Source organism: Gopherus evgoodei, chromosome 5 (assembly GCF_007399415.2).
Source record: "Gopherus evgoodei ecotype Sinaloan lineage chromosome 5, rGopEvg1_v1.p, whole genome shotgun sequence".
Lineage (NCBI taxonomy): Eukaryota > Metazoa > Chordata > Testudines > Testudinidae > Gopherus > Gopherus evgoodei.
In genome coordinates, this window is record NC_044326.1 from 125,343,170 (window position 1) to 125,362,791 (window position 19,622).

The 19,622-nt window shown below is 40.0% G+C and overlaps 1 protein-coding gene across 1 annotated transcript in view; it reads right to left on the reverse strand.

Moving 5' to 3' along the window:
• Window positions 1-19,622, reverse strand: part of ARHGAP24 (Rho GTPase activating protein 24) — a 342,415-nt gene that overhangs the window by 193,781 nt on the left and 129,012 nt on the right. The window lies entirely within an intron of this gene.

The window sequence follows — 19,622 nt, forward strand, 5'->3', positions numbered from 1 at the left end:
CACCAGGATTGAATTTGGCCTGCTACCCTTTAGTTAACAAAGTGTTCAAAATACATTTATTAGATGCTTTAAATGTAGATCCTAATTATAGGATATTAATAATAAAATGAACAATTATGTTAATGAGTACATAGAAATTATAAATTAGGTATAACTTCACTTAGGTCAATGGCACTGCACTCGTGACATGGCTGAATTTGCCTTATAGAACAAAAAACTCAAAGCACCTTTAAAAAGTATTATCCCTTTCTTAAGGGGCAAATACTCTGAGGTGCACAGTACTTATATGACTTGCCCAGCATTATGGTATAAGTCAGTGAAGGAGACAGACAGGAACTCTACTCAAGTCTCCTAAGTAATGATCAAAGTTTTACCACTGTGTGACAAATAATATCTTTTTACACAGTAGTTAAATCTCTGTGAGCATAGTGTTATCAGTCAAATGGCATTTAAATATTGAAAAACTTATCAAATCTCCGTCCAATCCTTATCTGAGAAAGGTAATTTGAGAACTAAGCATTCATATCATTTCCAGAAAAGGAGTTTTCAATCTATTTATTTTTAAATAATGTGCTGATATTGAATTGGAGCTGTTCAAGATATAGGCAGAAGTAGTAATTAAAATAGCTAATGTTAAAAAAGCTGCAGCCATAATGGTACTTAAGGCCAAACAAATAATCATACTTAGTGAACATAAACCTAAGCTTTCCAGTCTGCGGTGTTGAAACTTACTGCCAAATGTCTTTGAATTGTGGTTTTATCACTGAAGTTCCAAAAGACAAAAAGCACTTTCAGGTGGAAAACAACTTTTACATTTTTCTTCCCCCATCATCCCGATGTATGGACACAGCTGTGTTTGACACACAATAAATTAATACGCATGCGCGCGCGCACACACACACCTCTCTTTTGCAAAGGAATTCACTTCTCTGGAGACATATGTGGTTTTAAAAGTTGTTTTGCCTGCACTGTAAGGAAAAGAGCCCTTAGGGAATGCTCTTAATGGTTTTCAGTGCATTGAAGTCTAACTTCCTTTTAATAGGGCATTTAACAGAAGCTCCCAAATATGCATTCAGTTTTAACATAGCAATTATTGTAGTTTAAATAAAGATTGGTTGAGTATCACAAACATTTACTGAAGGGTAATGTGGAGCCACAATAAATAGATTTATAGTCTCTTGGGGTACAATTCTCTTGGATTTGCATAGACTGCCTCTAGATTCACCTAGGGAGAAACAAAATACTGGAGTGAAGATATACTGTGCACGTTCAGAACACCAACCACAGCATCAACATTCAGGGCTAGTATCACAATATCCAGGCCACCTGTTTCCTTCTCTTCTCTGTTCTCCTTCCCCCTCTCCCTCTATGACAGTAGCTTTGAGTTTTAGGGTAATGTGTGTAGGATGATTAGTCATTCCCTTATAACTAACCGGATAACCGATCTTGTTCTGTAGCAGAAACTCCACTGTAATCATGATTTTCAATAATTATTGTTCTAATGATGCAACTGTCTTAGTGCATTGGTATTGAAAGCATTTGAATACATAATTGTAATCAAAACATTGAATTTTAATTACAAAATCTTGCATCTGTCAGAAAGAAACCAAAGACAAATGCTTATATTGTATTAATCATACAAAATACAACAGGTTCCATGAGATCACTTCTGTACCTCAAGAGCAGTTGAACATTTAGGGTATGTCTACATCTACAATTTTGCAGCGCTGGTTGTTACAGCTGTATTAGTACAGCTGTATAGGGCCAGCGCTGCAGAGTGGCCACACTTACAGCAACCAGCGCTGCAAGTGGTGTTAGATGTGGCCACACTGCAGCGCTGTTGGGCGGCTTCAAGGGGGGTTCGGGGAACGCGAGAGCAAACCACGGGGAAGCAGGTCTCCTTCCCCGGGTTGCTCCAGTGTTCCCCGAATCCCCCTGCAAGCAGATCTCCTTCCCCGTGGTTTGCTCTCGCGTTCCCCGAACCCCCGTGCAAGCAGGTCTCCTTCCCCGCGGTTTGCTATCGCGTTCCCCGAACCCCCCTGCAAACCGCGGGGAAGGAGACCTGCTTGCACGGGGGTTCGGGGAACGCGAGAGCAAACCGCGGGGAAGGAGACCTGCTTGCAGGGAGGGGGTTCGGGGAACGCGAGAGCAAACCGCGGGGAAGGAGATCTGCTTGATTACCAGAGAGGTATCCTCAGGTATGCTGGGATACCTGCTTATTCCACGGAGGTCAAGAAAAGCGCTGGTAAGTGTCTACACTTGATTACCAGCGCTGGATCACCAGCGCTGGATCCTCTACACCCGAGACAAAACGGGAGTACGGCCAGCGCTGCAAACAGGGAGTTGCAGCGCTGGTGATGCCCTGCAGATGTGTACACCTCCTAAGTTGCAGCGCTGTAACCCCCTCACCAGCGCTGCAACTTTGTGATGTAGACAAGCCCTCAGACTCTGCTTTTGTATTATTTATGCAACACTTCATTTAGTCACACCCCTTCTAAACACATACCACTATCTGGAAATAATACCTATTATTTCAAGGAAATGAAGCTTGCAACTACAGTTATCTGAAATGTTGCACATCATAACTCTTTAAACTATCTGATCCACTCTATTTTCAACAGTGAAATAAAAACAAGCACAGCAAAAGGAAGAAGGTGGGAGAGTTAGGAGATCCAAGCATTATCTAACACTTGCAGCTAACAGGCACCTGTCTGCTTCCTGCAGCTTATCTACAATATATGTCCAATGGGGAAATAGGTGTCCAGATTGACAAAACATCTTGGAGTAGGTAAAGTGGTGATGGTTTCAAACACACAACACTTCTCAAAACCACAACTTCTCTGCATGATCCAAAACAGAACAGATGGAACCTAAATGTGTACATCTATTTATTTTGGTCCCACGATAACCTTGCAGTAAAGAGCAGTCTGCTTTTCTTGCCAGGTTACTTGTTTTAATTTGTCAGTTCTTATTTTGTGATTTTTCTTGTACTAGTTCTATACCGGTGTGGTTCCTTTTATCTTCAATGGAAGTTATACTCCTGAATTACACTGATGTTCTCCTGTGTCCATCAAGATTCAGAGCCAAATCATTCTCTCGTCAATCTGTACATTATTACTCTTATGCTTATACGAGCTTAGTGTTGTTGTCCTTGAAAGGCATATGATTGGTCACAATTTTGGGATACTTTGCTTGAGTAACTAGGGTGAGTTAAATCCATTTACTCAACACAATTTGTTCTTTAGCAGCAGGTGACAGATATTCAATGTCTTGGATTCACCTGTCCCACTCCAGCAGAGACTATGCTGCTGGATGAAAAGATAGACAGAGACTGTCGATGTTATAACACAATGTCCCAGCCTCTACTATCTCTTCTAAAAGAGAGCAGACTTGTGGGCTCAATGCCAGCTTCTCCCCGCCAAGGTCGAGGACAATAACAAGCTCTGTACTCTTGCAGCCAAGTCATGCCAAATGGTAGCAGATGGTGTCTTCCCCACAGACCCTGTAGTCATTGTGCTGCAGCTGGCAGGCTGAAAAGATCACCCTCCCTCCCTGGGTAGTTTGCTTTCCCTCTGATACCCTGAGCCAGTGTGCTGTCTCTCTCACATTTTCCATAATTATCCCTGAAAGAAACCTTTAAAGAGCAGATTCTGACTGTGGCCTTTTAACGGCACACAATCGGTGCATGGGCTGAAGTGCAGGCTGCTCCCATAAATGTGAAGTCTACAAAGCAGAACATGAAAAGAGAACATCAGCTACTGGTCTTCACTACCCGCTGGATCAGTGAGTAGCGATCAATCTATCGGGGATCGATTTCTCGCGTCTAGTGTAGACGCGATAAATCAATACTCGATTGCTGTGCCATCGACTCCGGAAATCCACCACTGCCGAGAGGCGGAAGCGAAGTCAATGGGGGAGCAGCATTACTCGACCCCGTGCCATGAGGACGCGAGGTAAGTTGATCTAAGATACATCGACTTCAGTTACACTATTCTCGTAGAAGTTACATATCTTAGATCGATCCCCCCCACTCCACTCCCAATGTAGACCAGGGTGGTGTCTGGCTTGCTTCAACATACTCAGAGTTCCTTTCCTCCTCCCACAGAAAACATCATTCAGCTTTATATACTATCAGGCACTGGAAAAGCTCCTTGGAGGATTTTTTTTTAAATCATCCCTGAAATTGCTCTTCAAAATCTTTACGGTTTTATTTAAAGCCATATGCCTGATTATTATTATTTTTGAAAGAAGATAAAACTTTTTTTTTTTAAAACAGGAAAAATTATGAACAACGTGTATGTAAGGATGTGATGGATCTAAAATACTTCCCCAGCGGAGGGGAAAAGCCCTTCAGGTTTTGTGACTACTTAAGTGTACCAACTTATGCACTGGACATTCATTTTAATTAACAAAGATTGAAATCTATGGGCTTAATATCACAAGCCCTTATGCAACATGGAGTCAAGATACAAGAATATCCTCACCTGCACACAAATGCCTAGCAGGTGCACAGCCTGTAACTGCCCCATGCAGCACCAAGAATCACCTCTTGCATGGATGGACAGCCCTTAAAAGGCTGGTATTGAGAGATTAAATGTTGCGCCTACATGAACACACTCAGGAAAGTCAGTTTGAATTAACTTTCAAGTGGATTAGTTAAACCACATTAAACCCTTGTATGGATACTCTTATCCAGAAATAAAGTGTCCTTAATATGGTTTAGCTGAATTCACTGAAGTAAGGACACTAATTCTGGATAAGAGTGTTCACATAGGGGGTTAATCCACTTTAAATTCAGACCATTTGTTAAATCAGAATAACTTTCCTGAATGTCCCTGGGTAGACAAACCCAAAGAGAGATTGGTGCCTGGTGCTTAAGCCCTCACCAAGACTATGGAAATGAGGTGCTCAGCACCTGCTGACTTGGCAAACTGGTACTCCTGCTAGAAGGAACCCAGTACTATCAGATTACTGCACCCCCCAAGGAGGGGAAAAGTGGCTCTGCAGGGCACTAGAGAGCACAGCTGATCTGGCTTTCACCATGATGAACAACAAATAATTAAGGCTAAGATTTTATCACTGAGGTCATGGAAGTCACAGAATCCATAACATCCAGAGACCTCTGTGAAATGTTTCGCTTCAGCACCGAGGCACCAGGGCTGCTGTTCCGAGCTGCTGCAGGCAGCAAGCCCCTCCCTCACAGGCTCTCAGTCACTGTGGGTAACCCCCCGCAGAGCTCCTAGCCTCCACGGGCGGGCAGGGAGACCGCAGCATTCTCAGCAAGATTGAAAGGGGGAAAAAGGCTGACAATACTTAAAATAATTACAGACATTCCTGTGCTACTGGGGCTGTTACGGAGAGACCAGAGGATGGAAGACTGACTGCAGCACGGCTGGGTGGAGGCCAGAGAACTTTGGTGCCTCCTACAGTGTGATGGGCAAGCAGCCAGCTATCAGGCCTATGCATAAGGTCACCACTATTAAGGTACCATAGTGCCAACACAGTGACAAAATAGACTACAAACTAAACATAGTCGTTAAAAGTCATGGGGGGAATTTGAAGCCAACTTCTATTCCCACACCACTCATATACTAATGACCACCCCAAGGTAACAAACTTTATCAAAGGTAAACTCTTTAGTTCACAAACACTGGGTAAATAATCCATTGGTCTAAACGAGCCTAGTGGGTGCTGCTATCTTGAATATCCTTTTTCCTGAATCCCGAGCATGACACATGATAATTGGCACAATAATAGCATGTGTATTACCGTTCCCTGAAGCACAGCACAAACTTCCTGAAGTGCTAAAGGAAGAGCAGAGGATGCAACTCATGAGTTCTGGGATCTAGTCCCAGTTCTGCTACTGACCTACCGTCTGATCTCATGCAACTCATTTAGTCTCACTTTCGTTCTGTATAAAATGGGATACCACTATTTACTCAATATGGCAGGTATTAGGCTTTTAATGAATTGTCAGTTATTAAACACTCAGGTTCTTGACTGAATGTTATATAATATTAAAAATCAAAGACTATTATTTTGAAGGACAGACAGACCTCAAAATAGGGAGTCCCAGTAGGTAACCAGGGTATTTAGATAGTTTGAGACATCTGTAGAAACTACAGTATGCACACACTCTAACCTACAGCACTATTTTGTTTGTTTAATAAAATAAAGTTTGATGAAACCTTGGTTAATTCATTTAGCAGCTGGAATCCGAAAGACTTAGACATGCAAATATAAAACTAGCAGACAAATTTTAATATGCATAAAAACTGCACACACTGATTTGAATTAAAGAGCCCCAAGTTCTGCAAAAAGATATAGTTAGTGTGGCAATAAATCTCCATTTTATTAGTAACTGTGGCTTTTGAGAAAATATATTTACCAATATCCCCAAATGACCTCCACCTCTGGTTTTCCCACTGCCTCCTATTTCATCTGAATAATTTTTTGGAATATAAACTCTGTAGTGAAGGGATTGTCTATATTGTGCATTATACGGTGCCAAGCATATTGCTGGCATGCAACAATACATAGTCATAATCATAAACAGACTATCCGGCAGAAAAGTGCCTCTGTTTATAACTTCATGGGTGTTCACGATCCTCACCACAAGAGGGCCACGGCTTAAGCTGAAAACAAAGATAGAATGCTAGTAAACAAATTACTGCACTACATACTTAATAGAGCATAATATACAGGTCACAGGAGCCCTGCCATGATGTGTGTTTTTTTGAGGTGCCTAAGAGGAGATGCTCTTTCTTTACAAGTGATTCAGCTCTTGAGTACACTCACTGAACCAGCTCCCCTCTGGCTCCAGCACACACATGCTGTACCTATCACAGACTGGGCTTCCTCTTCTGGACTTTCTTAAAACTTAATGCTGGCAATGACAAAAGAGAACCTGTCACACTCATTAACTCCAAGTTATGATGAAAAGGTTGCCACAGCAGCAAGGTCAGTACTTCATTCCAAACCTCATCCGCAGGTTGGGCATTAAAACCACTCAGAATTAGATAGATGATAGCTATCGATTGTCCCTTCTTACCAACAGTTAGGCCAGTTACTACAAACTTTTGCCAGCATAGTTATGTCACTCAGAGGGTGAGGTATGATCCTTGAGCAACATAGCTGGTCTGGCAAAAGCCCTAGTATAGACAGTTACACCAACAAAAAAACCAACAAAAACCACAGCTGTTGTTACTATTGTATTACATAGACCAGGTCTCCATTGTCCTAGGCACTGTTCTAACACTGAACAAAATGATGTATTTTGCTCTGGAGGCGGCAGGGGGGTGGGAGGGGACGAGGACTGGCATAAGCTATACTAGCATGTAGAAGAGTAGACTTACAGCTGATGCACTCTCTCGTACCTGGGCATGGCATAGCAGCTCTTTCCCATCTAGCACTCCCCAGCAATGTTTGCTCCAGTTCCATGGTGGTCGGCCTCTTTTTTGTGACTTGGGTTTCCAGACAGGTCATGTTTAGTTCCACTTCTGCTAGGGCAACAAAGTCCGACAAAAAACTCCCAAGGGCACAAACCCTCCATCCAAGCTGCGACCCTCAATTCTGAGTCCAGTGGTCAGTCTACCCTTTATTCAGGGCTTCCAGGGGCCCATATCTCCTTTTCAGGGGCTTCACTCAACCTTACCATTGACTGGTAGGGGAACCCAGGCCTGCCCTCTATGCTAGATTCTAGTCCAGGGCCCCCCATGACAGGCAGCCAAGTTCACTCCACCAGACTCCTTGTTTGCACTTCCCTGGACTTCTTCCTACTAAGCCTTTCTCTGGGCTTTCTCCTTACCCTGCCAGAGCCCTCCTGTGCCTCCTTACAGGTCTCTTCACTCCTACTATCAAGAAACTAACTGCAGAGTCCCTCCTCTCCCTGCAGCCCCCTACCACTCCAAACTTTCTTTGTTTAGAGCACAACCCAGCCAGTCCCCAGCTGGGTTTCATCATTAATTAGGCCTGGCCTACCCCCCAGTGCAACCAGGTGGGCTAACTGAGCTCTCTGACTGCTGTTAACCCTGCACAAGACAAAACACAGCATTGCCAGTATAAGCTGTGTCCATGCTAGGAGTGCTTTACAGGTATCATTATATTGCCAAGGTGCTCCTAGTGTAGACCTGGCCTTAGATTTGTTTATGTGCTACCCCAGCTTTATAATGTGACTCTAGCAAAATTCCTGCTTGGGTTTTTAAAGGTGCAGCTGTCCTCAGAAGTCTTGTACAGCATCCAGCCATACAAAAGACTATGAAGGAGCTGAACTTATAAATGAATAGTGATAGTATTTACTTCTCCATTTAAAAAAAAATAAAAAGAGACCTGATTGTGGATATGACAGGAATATTCAAAAGGTGGGGAAAAACAGAAATAGTAGTCATCTGCTTCTAAAATAACCGGCAGCGAATTATAAAATGAACATTTTAGCCTTAGCTGTAGGTAACTTGGTGAGTATCAGCAAAAGGTGTTAAAGAAAATACAGTTACAGGAACTTTAAAGCAACTGTGCAGTACTCTATCCTGTGTAATGTTCTGTTATTTGGAAAAGCTGACCGAGAAGTGCAAAGAATTATTTCAAAAGGAAGTACGAGAAAGCTATGAACATTTAGAGTTTTTTGGTTTATTTTTCACATCTATTTAAATTTGACTCATAGCCGAGGAATGGTGCTTATTAAACAAACCCTTATTTTTCTAATTTATACAGAACATGTATTTTATATATAAGCCCCAGCCCACCCCCATACACACACACAGAATTCCAATATGGTGTGGTTTTATTTATGTAAATTTGGGCACATTATTAGCACATTATTCATAAAAGTTATGCATGTGATCTTAAACAAGAGATGATATAATTGTGATACCATATTATTCTATATTCTGAATATGTCATATATGTCACAGGAAAACTATTTTAGAAATGTTTTTAGATTTTTTTTTTGGTAAGTTATTGGACCTATTTTTGCATCCTCTCCCTGTAAAGGCAAATGACTTAGTTACCATCAGGGCTCAGGAGCAACTGATATCCCTTAAAAATGAACTAAAATAGCTTGTCTATTTCTAAAGCTACGTTTTAAAAATCGGATATCTCAGGCCCTCTGTGATAGAAGTGAGTGCCAAGGTTCATCAGAAAGCTGGAATCGCTCAGTACTTTTAAGATCCAGTATCTAACTATGCAGGTTAATAGATTTTAGAGTTGTGACCACTGTATATATAAACACAGCTCTACTAGCCCATGGTTTAATTTTGCCAATCCTGGCACTCAAGCATGTGTGACATTGGGAGGGGAAAATTCCACACTTGGGACAGTAGGAGGAAATATTTCTGGGGCATTTTTAATCACAAGGCTCTGATTTATCACATGGCAATCACCTCCACAAATATTCCTAAGAGGTAATCTATCGATACATAGAAATTTCTGGAATATCGCTACCACAATATTTGATTTAACAGAGCACCATCTATCCAAGAAACGCAATGCACTTTACAACAGTATTATCACATCAATTTTTATAGATGAGGAAACTGAAGCACAGAGAATATAAGTGACTTGTACAAGGTCATACAAAGAATCACTGCTTATGCTGGGAAGAAAAGCAGGTTTCCTGAAAACAGAGCACTTCCCTAAGTCCTGAACAGCACATAGCTGCAATAAACACAACAAAATGGCTAAACCTGAGGCTCAGAATACTCATCTGCAGGGATCAGCATCTGGAAATATCATAGACTTCGGTATAAGGGTAATACTGTGTGAACCAGAATTGTAACTACATTGTTTTCTTTTTTAAAATAAACCTTTATTTTTACTTGAACACTGGAGGAGGCAAGCTTAGTATGGGAATCGCAAATATTTACATGTCAAAATGACTTCTGGTCGAGATGGAAGAGAGTTCATTCACACTGAGACCTCGGCTTTAACCTTGTGAGAAACAAGCAGCAGAGTCTGCACTAGCTTCATTTTCTTGGCTAACTAACCCTACAGGGCTCTGGGAGTGCTGATCTCATTTTAAAAAGTGGCACTTTTGATTTGTTACACCATTTCCTTGGAAGACTTAAACTTACTCCATCAATGTAACTTAATAAATAAATTAAAAATCATAATACTATGAATGGCTATTGCACATGCCATCTGAAGAGCTCCACTTTTTCCTCACACATTAATGAATGAAGCCATTCTGCTCTCCTGTAAAGGTAAATACTATTGTCCCCATTTTACAGATTGGCAAATTGTTGAAGAACAGACCAGTTAAAGAATTTTATGTTAGTTGTCAGAGGCCTGAGGGCCATTGAGTGATGCAAAGTGATTCATTTATTCAGCAATAAACATTTTCTATAATCTCAGTTTCATGGCTTCTCTCTTCTGATGGGGATAAAACATTCTCAGATTTGTACAACTAAATTGTGAAGTGTTTTGAGAACTTATGGTGGAAAAAAAAACCATAATAGCAGGTGCAAATCTTATTCTATTTGCTCTGTACTCTATCAGGTGCTTGAAAACCCATGGCCAAATTTAGTGAGGACTTCAAAGGAAGCTAAACACTGCTTGTGCCAAGGGGAAAGAGGACCAGTTTCTGTGTTACTATTTAATAGCTTTGCTTCACATACAGCAACTGCTTGTCCCCTGCCATTTCAAAACTCATTTATAAATGCAGAAGTGATATTCTACTAAGTACAGATAGCAAAAGGGTGAGTGTGGCATGTACCGAGATATTAAAACTCACCTCAAGCCATTATGCAGATGGCCCCAAGAACCCTAAAACGGACTTAAAAATAGAATGGTTTTTCCATGAAAAAGAGATTTTTTTAAAGCAAGACAAAGATCTTTTTTTTTGTTTGCTTGTTTGTTTTTTGTTGTTTTTTTTTTAAAAAACAGAATTTCCAAGAGGAGTGGAAGTAGAAAACATCAGTGGGAATAAGACAGTTTAATGTCAACTTTTTTAATACAAAGGAGATTAAGAAGAAAGGCAGTACACTACCTGAAATTCCATCCTGCGTTTTCCACCTGAACAAGAAATCTTTAGAAACTTTCACCAACCAGATGGTGTGCAATTTAAAAAAAAATAATAAAAGAAAGAGAAAGTCTAGGGGCACCTCCATCTATCCTGACTAATGAAAAAAAAACTTTTTGATAGATTTCAGAGTTCTAAGAATTAATCTTTCACACAATGGTGGAGATTTAATACCACACCATGGGCTCTGGGGAATTGGTCCACGTACAAAGCCTGCACAAGTTTATAAAGTAAAGTTAGCAATCTGATGGAGAGTATTTCACACTGTACTGAGAAAAACCAGCAGAATAGCCTCTTGCAGCAGCAAGGAGAGATTCAGATATGCCTGTAGGAGCAGCTGTCCAATCCTTGGAAAAATAATACAACACTACTTAGCATTTTTATGGCACCTTCCATATTAGCGTTTCAGAGTGCTTCCCAAACATTAATTAATAAAACATTACTACTTCCTTGTAAATTCTAATCTCCCATTTTACAGATGAGGCACTGAACGGTTACGTGACTTGCTCAAGGTCACAGTAAATCACCGTCAGACCCAAAATTAAAACCCAGGTCTTTAGACCCCTGGTCTTGTGCTCGAATCACTAGACAAGATGTCCCAAAACATTCTATCGAAGTAGCCCTGTACGCTACAGCAATACTATTGTAAGTAGTGGTATTAGAGAGCAGTATTGCACTATTTTAAATTCTGTAACACATCTTACATTTTGGTTTACATCCAATGAACCACTAAGAGAACTAATGTCTGTGTGGGATGATAAACACCATCACCAGAATAAAAATGTTTCCTCAATATGTGCATGGATAGGAGCAGTTTCCTGAAAATGCTCATCCGAACTATAATGGGGATTTGTGTGTTTTTCTTCCACAGTGTGTTTTCTCCCAGAGTGCAGCCCTTAAGGTCTGACAGACTGCTCTTGAACATACAGAAGTGAACAATCCTTTAGATAATCATCATTCATGCCTTCTACCATCTCCAGTTTTCACTGTGTGTTAAGACCCCTGTGTTTACTGATGAATAGCAAGGCAGCCATGGCACCTTGGGGACAGGAGATTAGCAGAAACCTATGTGCAGGAACAGGAACCTGGGTTGTAGCACTAGATGTAGAGATAAATAAATGTTGGTTCTCAAATATCTCAATTTCATACCAAACAAAATAAAGAAAATGCTGGCCAGTAGAGGCTCATGATTCCCCAGCCCTCCAAGGAAACAAAACGTGTATGGGAAAGAATGTTGTTAATGAACGGCACACAATTATGATGGAACCAACTTCCCTGGGTGATGCACTTCAGTCTGAATCTCACAACCTTTATAGAGTGCTGAAAGACACATCTATTTCCACCAGCATTTCCCAGACATGCAGTACCAAATGACTCCTCGTGTCAACCGTCAGGCACTTATTATTGTAAGGAACTGGCTAAAAGGAAAAGGGAGGAGAAATCTACCTTTCAGAGGTAATTTTGATGCACTGATAATGTTGTGAAGTGCTCAGATACCTAAGGTGCTGTCTGTACTAGAATCAGTTCCCTAAAATTTCCAATATCATAATAATGGTACTGGCCCTAATGGAATGAATGGGTAATCCACAAACCTCCTGGTTGTGGTGTTCTGTCTCAACTAGTGGCACCGAGACCACTTAGAGAGAGAGATAAAGTGAGTCTTCTCTACAGCCTTAGCTCATGTGGTAGAGGCTCATGCTTTAAGCTCCAGAGGCCACAGGCTCAATCCCACCTGCCAATGACCGGGGTTTGTTGGTGTTACAAACGCATCACTGGGCACTGCTTTTTAACAGCTATGTAGTCGAGAGTGGGATTTTTAAAATGCCAGCAGCTTCTCTACACTAGTGCTTCTGTTGTGGCTATCACTAGGAGTTACACCATGGCAGCGATGCAGAGCAAATGTTAGGGAACAAATATAGTTCAGCCATGAGTTTAAGGCAGGTTGTGAAACTTAATGTTTGAAAAATGCTTTCAGGTCATTGAATGAAAGGTGGTATAGAAGTAGTTAGTAGTAGTATTACTAAAAGGGGTTGCAGTTTCAGACAATCATTTTGCTCATCTTTTGGTTCACTTTCATTCAAATGATTTTGACTTCACAGTTTCTTGTATACTAGCAAGCTACAAAATCAAATACACTGGACTATGGTATGATGGTATCATTAAGTGATTCCTGAAGAAGAGAAAAGTTGATTATAAAGGTGAAAACTATATACCAGTACATTTCAGTTTAAACACAGTTTTAGTAAAATATTAAGACCTAAGCTTTGAACAAGTAAACTTAGGGGCGTTAATTTGTACAATGGAATTTCACATGCATTTGATCTTGCACTCATATTTTCTCAGACAAAATTCCCATTGACTTCAGTAGGACATCTACCTGGATAAGGACAGAGTAAAAACTGTGAAAGCTGTACAGCGACCTAAGGAGTTGGTCTATTATTTGCATTTACAGTACTAGACTTGTACCTAAAAGGTCCTGGGGGATGAGGGAATCATAAAGGAGCCATACAACTCACATTTTTGATGAATATAGTTCTTTAAAAAAAATCTCCTTCAGCTGTGCCTCCTCAGGAAACATGCATATAATATCATACATACTCCATAGGGACACAAGTAACACATGAGTGGAATGCCTTCTCACAGTGAAATACTAGAAAAGTGCTGAGCTGGCTTCCCCAAAACTTAGGCCAAACTGTGTAATCGTTTAGTGCTGCCATAAAGCAGGACCACCAGTTGCAAGATGAGGTTAACATAAATAACTGGGGACAGTGAAGGAAGAATAGCAGGCATTTCAAGTGATGGATGCAAGACCATGATTCAGAGAATGATGAGGAAAGCATCACTCCTCCAAGACTATTTCCTTATTCTAACCACCATCAGCTCTTATTTGAGAGGCAGTGTGTCCTGGTGGGTAGAGCCCTGGACTGGGACTCAAGACCTCAGTTCTATTTCCAGCTGTGCTACAAGTCTGCTGTGTGACTTTGGGCAAGTTCCTTCACCTCTCAGTTTCCCCATCTGTAATATGAAGCTAACGATACCTCCTTTGTACAGCACTTTGAAATCTACTGATGAAAAGCATGATAGAAGAACTGAATGTTTTATTATTTAAAAAAAACTTTAGCGCTAACAAGATATATAATGAAAACGAACAAACTCAATTATGTGACTTTCATCTGTCTTCTCTGACTCCTTGGTCTGTATTACGTCTAATTTAAGGTCTGATCCTGCAAACACTTATTACCAAGCAAAAACCTACTCGAGGTAGTAGGCACTAAGCACTTTTTGTGACAAAAACTTTTATTATTCTGATATCTCTACAAAGTGACATGTTCACACCTAGGGTTGTATATATAACAGTAAATCAAAATAAATGCGTTACAGTAGATGTTCAAAGTCCTGCAATCCAAAACACAAAACCTTACATAAATCACCATAACAGATCTGGCATCTTGCATTTTTTATGAGTCTAGCTATTTCAGTTCAATCCAAGAACTTTCATTTTAATTTAATGCCTATTTGGGAACCATAACTGACAGCAAAACCCCAAAGAAGAGCTCTGTGTAACCTTGAAAGCTTGTCTCTCTCACCATCAGACGCTGGTCCAATAAAAGATATTATGTCATGCACATGGTCTCTCTAATATCCTGAAACTGACATGGCTACAAGAACACTGCATATAGAAGTACCCAATGTTATTCCGAGGGTGAAAGGGATTGCAAAAAGGCTCAGAGAACTTTTCTATGATACAGGCGTCCAACTGACTCCTGAGTAGAAAGGATCAGCACTTAAACGGCTCATGGACCTTGTACAAGTCCGTCAGAGGAAAATTTCACACTTTGGGTTTAAAAACATGCCAACATATGAAGTATGAACAGAATGTTTTTAAATGCAAATGGAATGAATATATATTTTAATGACAGCATCAGGCACAAGACATTCTCCACAAATGCATTTCTTTCATTCACCTTCAGACATTGTCATGTTTTGAGAATTATAATTTCATATGATCACCCAACTCCCACTTGCATTCTCAAAATTGTTCCCATGTATTAACACACACACACAAGCTTTAGTTCTGCCCACAGATCTGGTAGACAAAAAGAAGATTGTCACTGCTGTCTTGGTATTATAAATAAAATCATTTGAATTTGTAATACACATGGAAAGGGAATAACATCAAGCTAACGCTGCGAATTTCAGTGCTGTATCACGTAACACAATGTTAAATAAAATAAAATAAAATAATCAGTCTATCCACCTAGATATTTTTGAAATGAAGCTATTTTCATGTATGAAAAAGTTATCAGGAGGAAAACACGGGCTTGACTACAATATATTTTTCCTCTGTTATACCCCATGAGTTCTATTCTTTTTCCAGCCTGCTACAAAACTGGCTTTATAATGAGTCACAAAGAGGATAGAGTCAACAAATAGCTCAGTTTCAGAACACTGGAGACTGAGAATTGTCAGTGAATGCTCTCTCTAAGCAGTTGTTCTGACTGAACAGCGGTAATAACGTTAACTCTGTTTGCTTATTGCCCCTCAGATGATATTTCTTAAAACCCTATAATCTTTACAGATTGTGTGTTTCACTTTCAAAGTTGCCTGCTATTCCTTTTAATCCTGATTTTAATTTGGGCTCTAAAAGACCAAATACATGGTACAAAGTGTGTGTGTTCAACTTCCAGAAGACAGTATTTTAGGATTTGCATCAGAAATAGTGCTGAAGTGTGGAGTAACTGCAATGGCATATTTGTTGAAGGAAAAGAGTAGTATATTAATGCCACTTGAGCACTATAATACAAATTATCATGGTCATCACTAAGGTCAGTAATAATCCACAGCAATCATACAATGGTATCTGAAGCACCATAGTTTTTCCCCCTACTTGGAACAGGAAATAACTGTGGCAATTATGTCAAGTATCAGAGGGGTAGCCATGTTAGTCTGGATCTGTAAAAGCAGCAAAGAATCCTGTGGCACCTTATAGACTAACAGACATTTTGGAGCATGAGCTTTCGTGGGTGAATACCCACTTCATCAGATGCATGTGGTGGAAATTTCCAGGGGCAGGTATATATATGCAGGCAAGCTAGAGATAATGAGGTAGTTCAATCAGGGAGGATGAGGCCCTGTTCTAGCAGTTGAGGTGTGAAAACCAAGTGAGGAGAAATTTGCCAAACTGGACAGTCGCTACGGAAAAGGATAAATGGACACAAATCAGATATTAGGAATGGCAATATACAAAAACCTGTAGGAGAACACTTCAACCTCCCTGGCCACACTATAGCAGACCTTAAGGTGGCCATCCTGCAGCAAAAAATCTTCAGGACCAGACTTCAAAGAGAAATTGCTGAGCTTCAGTTCATCTGCAAATTTGACACCATCAGCTCAGGATTAAACAAAGACTGTGAATGGCTTGCCAATTACAAAACCAGTTTCTCCTCCCTTGGTTTTCACACCTCAACTGCTAGAACAGGGCCTCATCCTCCCCGATTGAACTACCTCATTATCTCTAGCTTGCCTGCATATATATACCTGCCGCTGGAAATTTCCACCACATGCATCTGATGAAGTGGGTATTCACCCACGAAAGCTCATGCTCCAAAACGTCTGTTAGTCTATAAGGCGCCACAGGATTCTTTGCTGCTGTGGCAACTATGTGGAGTCTATTGGCCAATTTCAACCCTTTAGTGGCAACCATTGTATGTTATCAAGGAAAACCTATCACTGTGTAGTTTGAATGACTCCTATAACTGAACAGGGAGAACTTGAAAGTTTATAATTAATCAAACACATTAAAATTAGATGATACAGGTATATGGGGGTGGGGAAGCAACGGGCTGTGTTAATTAAAGACAATCTTGAGCAATTGATTTTTCTCCTCACGTATGGTTTCTGTTTTAAGGTTTTGGTTTTGTCTCCATTTCTGATGCTTCACAAACCTATAAAAAAGAATATTTAAACTGCTGAAGATTTCAGTTCAGTTAGCAATTTTTCAATCCTGAAATCTGATTATTAAGCCTAAAAATAATTATAAGATATATTAATATAGTCACTTGTATACCTGGTTAATATGAATGTAATTTTTCTATGCACATTTTAAGTTTGATCTCAGAGAACAAACAAGAAATTAAATAAAAAAACTCTCTGTCTACAGAGTCACTGATATGAGCATGTGGCTACTCGATATGTGCAAATATCGGTAGAATAATTACCCCATTTCCTTTTTCAGTTTTAATCAAATGTGATGAAATAGGAAACATTTTTCAAATGCTGTATGTCAGATGGCATTACCATATGTATATTCACTTCACTCATTGGACACCATAAAGATTATGAAACTCAATCTTTTCTATACTTGTTGTTTGTCTTGTAGCTTCTATACATAAACATCAACAGCAAAATGTCCTAATTTGGTTATCCAATCCCATACTTAGCCAGCTAAGAAAACTGCCTGATTTTCTGAGAGGATGCGCATTTACAGCTTCCATTGAAGGCACCCAAGTTTGCCAAGTTTGGCCCAGCTGCTTCTTGTTTTCTTGGCTGTAGAAAAAGATAGTATAATGAAATTGTCCTTTGAGAACTCACGCGACAGATTGCTTTCTATGTTAGCACTGCCTGTTAGTTATGTGATGGCAAGCATTCTGATTACGAGCTACATTGCTTAGAGCTTTGTAATGCAGCCATGAAAGTTCATTCTAAGCTGAAACTTGGCATGTAAGATCTCAGCCTGGAAGTAAATAATTTATTTGCCAATGTTTCTGAAATCAGCAAGTAATTTTCAAACCACAGAGAGGAACATCTTTTTAAATTGTTAGCTAAAACATTGTGGTACTCTGATAAACTCAGGATGAAACATGACGTTTTTGTAGGCTGTCTATAATAATATGAAATCATTAAGTGACTGCATTGCTGTGGGTTTTTTAGAGGAAAAAGAGCCAGATCAGTACCCGTTTCATTAAAAGTGGTCAGTGTTACAGAGCCCAAATCAGCAGAGGAATCATCTCTAATACTAATTCAAAGCCTCCACATCTGGAACATGGTTCCATAGTGCAAATTCTATAGAGCAAAAAGCCAAACAATAAACAAAAACAAGAAAGTTTAATAAGGAGAACTAGATACTGGTTTATTGCAGTTATTTTCCCTTAGGGAAACTAATTAAAAAATGCATCTGACTAACCTTTCCGCAGTTCAGCTGCGTCAATTAACATTAGTCATAGATTCCTTCACTGGCCAGCTGAGCAGTGGTCTACAGCTGTCCCTACTGTTTTACAAAAGTGTTTCTGAGCCTACAGTTCCTTACATTTCAAATGTGGGGAAGAAAACATCCCACTGCCTTTGTGCCAAAGCTACATCAGACACCAAAAAGGCCCTAGAGCCAGAGTGTGTAAATGGGCAGATTTAAATGTCATAGGAGTCACAACATTCAGAGCACTAGCTTCAGCAAAGCCTCTTTCCCAAGTTGTGCATACATGGTGTGATGGCAAGGGAGGCATCAGAGCCAGGGAAGGTTGTGGATAACCTGATTTAGCACTTCCTCTCAACAGCATCTTCCAGTAGGGCTTGCAATAGGAATTAAAGCCGCTTCCCTCCAGCAGAAACTCCAGGGAGGACAGACAGCAACAATAATAAATTACTTCTCATCATCTCCTCCTCACGTGCCACTTACTTGTCCCCTCCTTGCACCATTGCTGTAGTATGAGTGCTCCCATGTATTTTAAAATAGCAACCATCACCACCATCACTTCAACCTATCTTTCCCAGTCACCCTTGCCAGCCTGTAGAAATAGATTCTTCATTTATAATCGAACTCATTGAAGAAAAGATGACAATTTTCAGGAGAAAGTTTTTCCCTTAAATTTTCAGTTTTTCAATTAAAATTAGATTTTTGGGGCTTCTGAAATCTATCTTCAGTAATTTTTCCTTAAACAGAGAGTTCTGAGGGTTTTGTTTTCCTGTTTTATAAAAAAAAAAGTTAAAACTGTCCTTTATAGTGTTTGGTTAGATCAAAAATCATTTTTCAATGAATAATTGTTTATCAGTTGAAGCTGGTAAAAAAAAAAGTCTAATGTTTTATGTTAGTTTTCTAGTAGATCTTTTAGAAAAAAAAATCCAGTCTTGATTTAAAAATCATAAGTAATGAAGAGTCCACCAGCACCCTTGGTAAATTGTGCCAGTGATTAATTGCTCTCACTGTTAAAAATTCATGCCTTATTTTCTTCTGAATTTATGTAGTTTCAGCTTCCAGCCACTGGATAGCATTAGATTAAAAAGCCCATTATTAAATATGTATTCCCCACGTAAATACTTATAGACGGTAATCAAGTCACCCCTTAACCTTCTCTTTGTTAAAGCTAAAAATAGATTGAACTCTTTGAGTCTACCAAGATGAATTATGGCCTGAGCTGCTTCTGTGCTAAAAGGCTTTCAATTTTTGCATGTTCTGTGCCCCAGAATGCCTGGTGGAACATTAAACTCAGGCGTCATAAGAATTCAAAGTGAAGGTACTTGAGCTTAGTTCAGATGCATTTAGACCCCACAACAACAACAACATTTTTTTTTTTTAAAGTGTGGATGGGGAGTGAGTTGGAAGCCATGGAGAGGG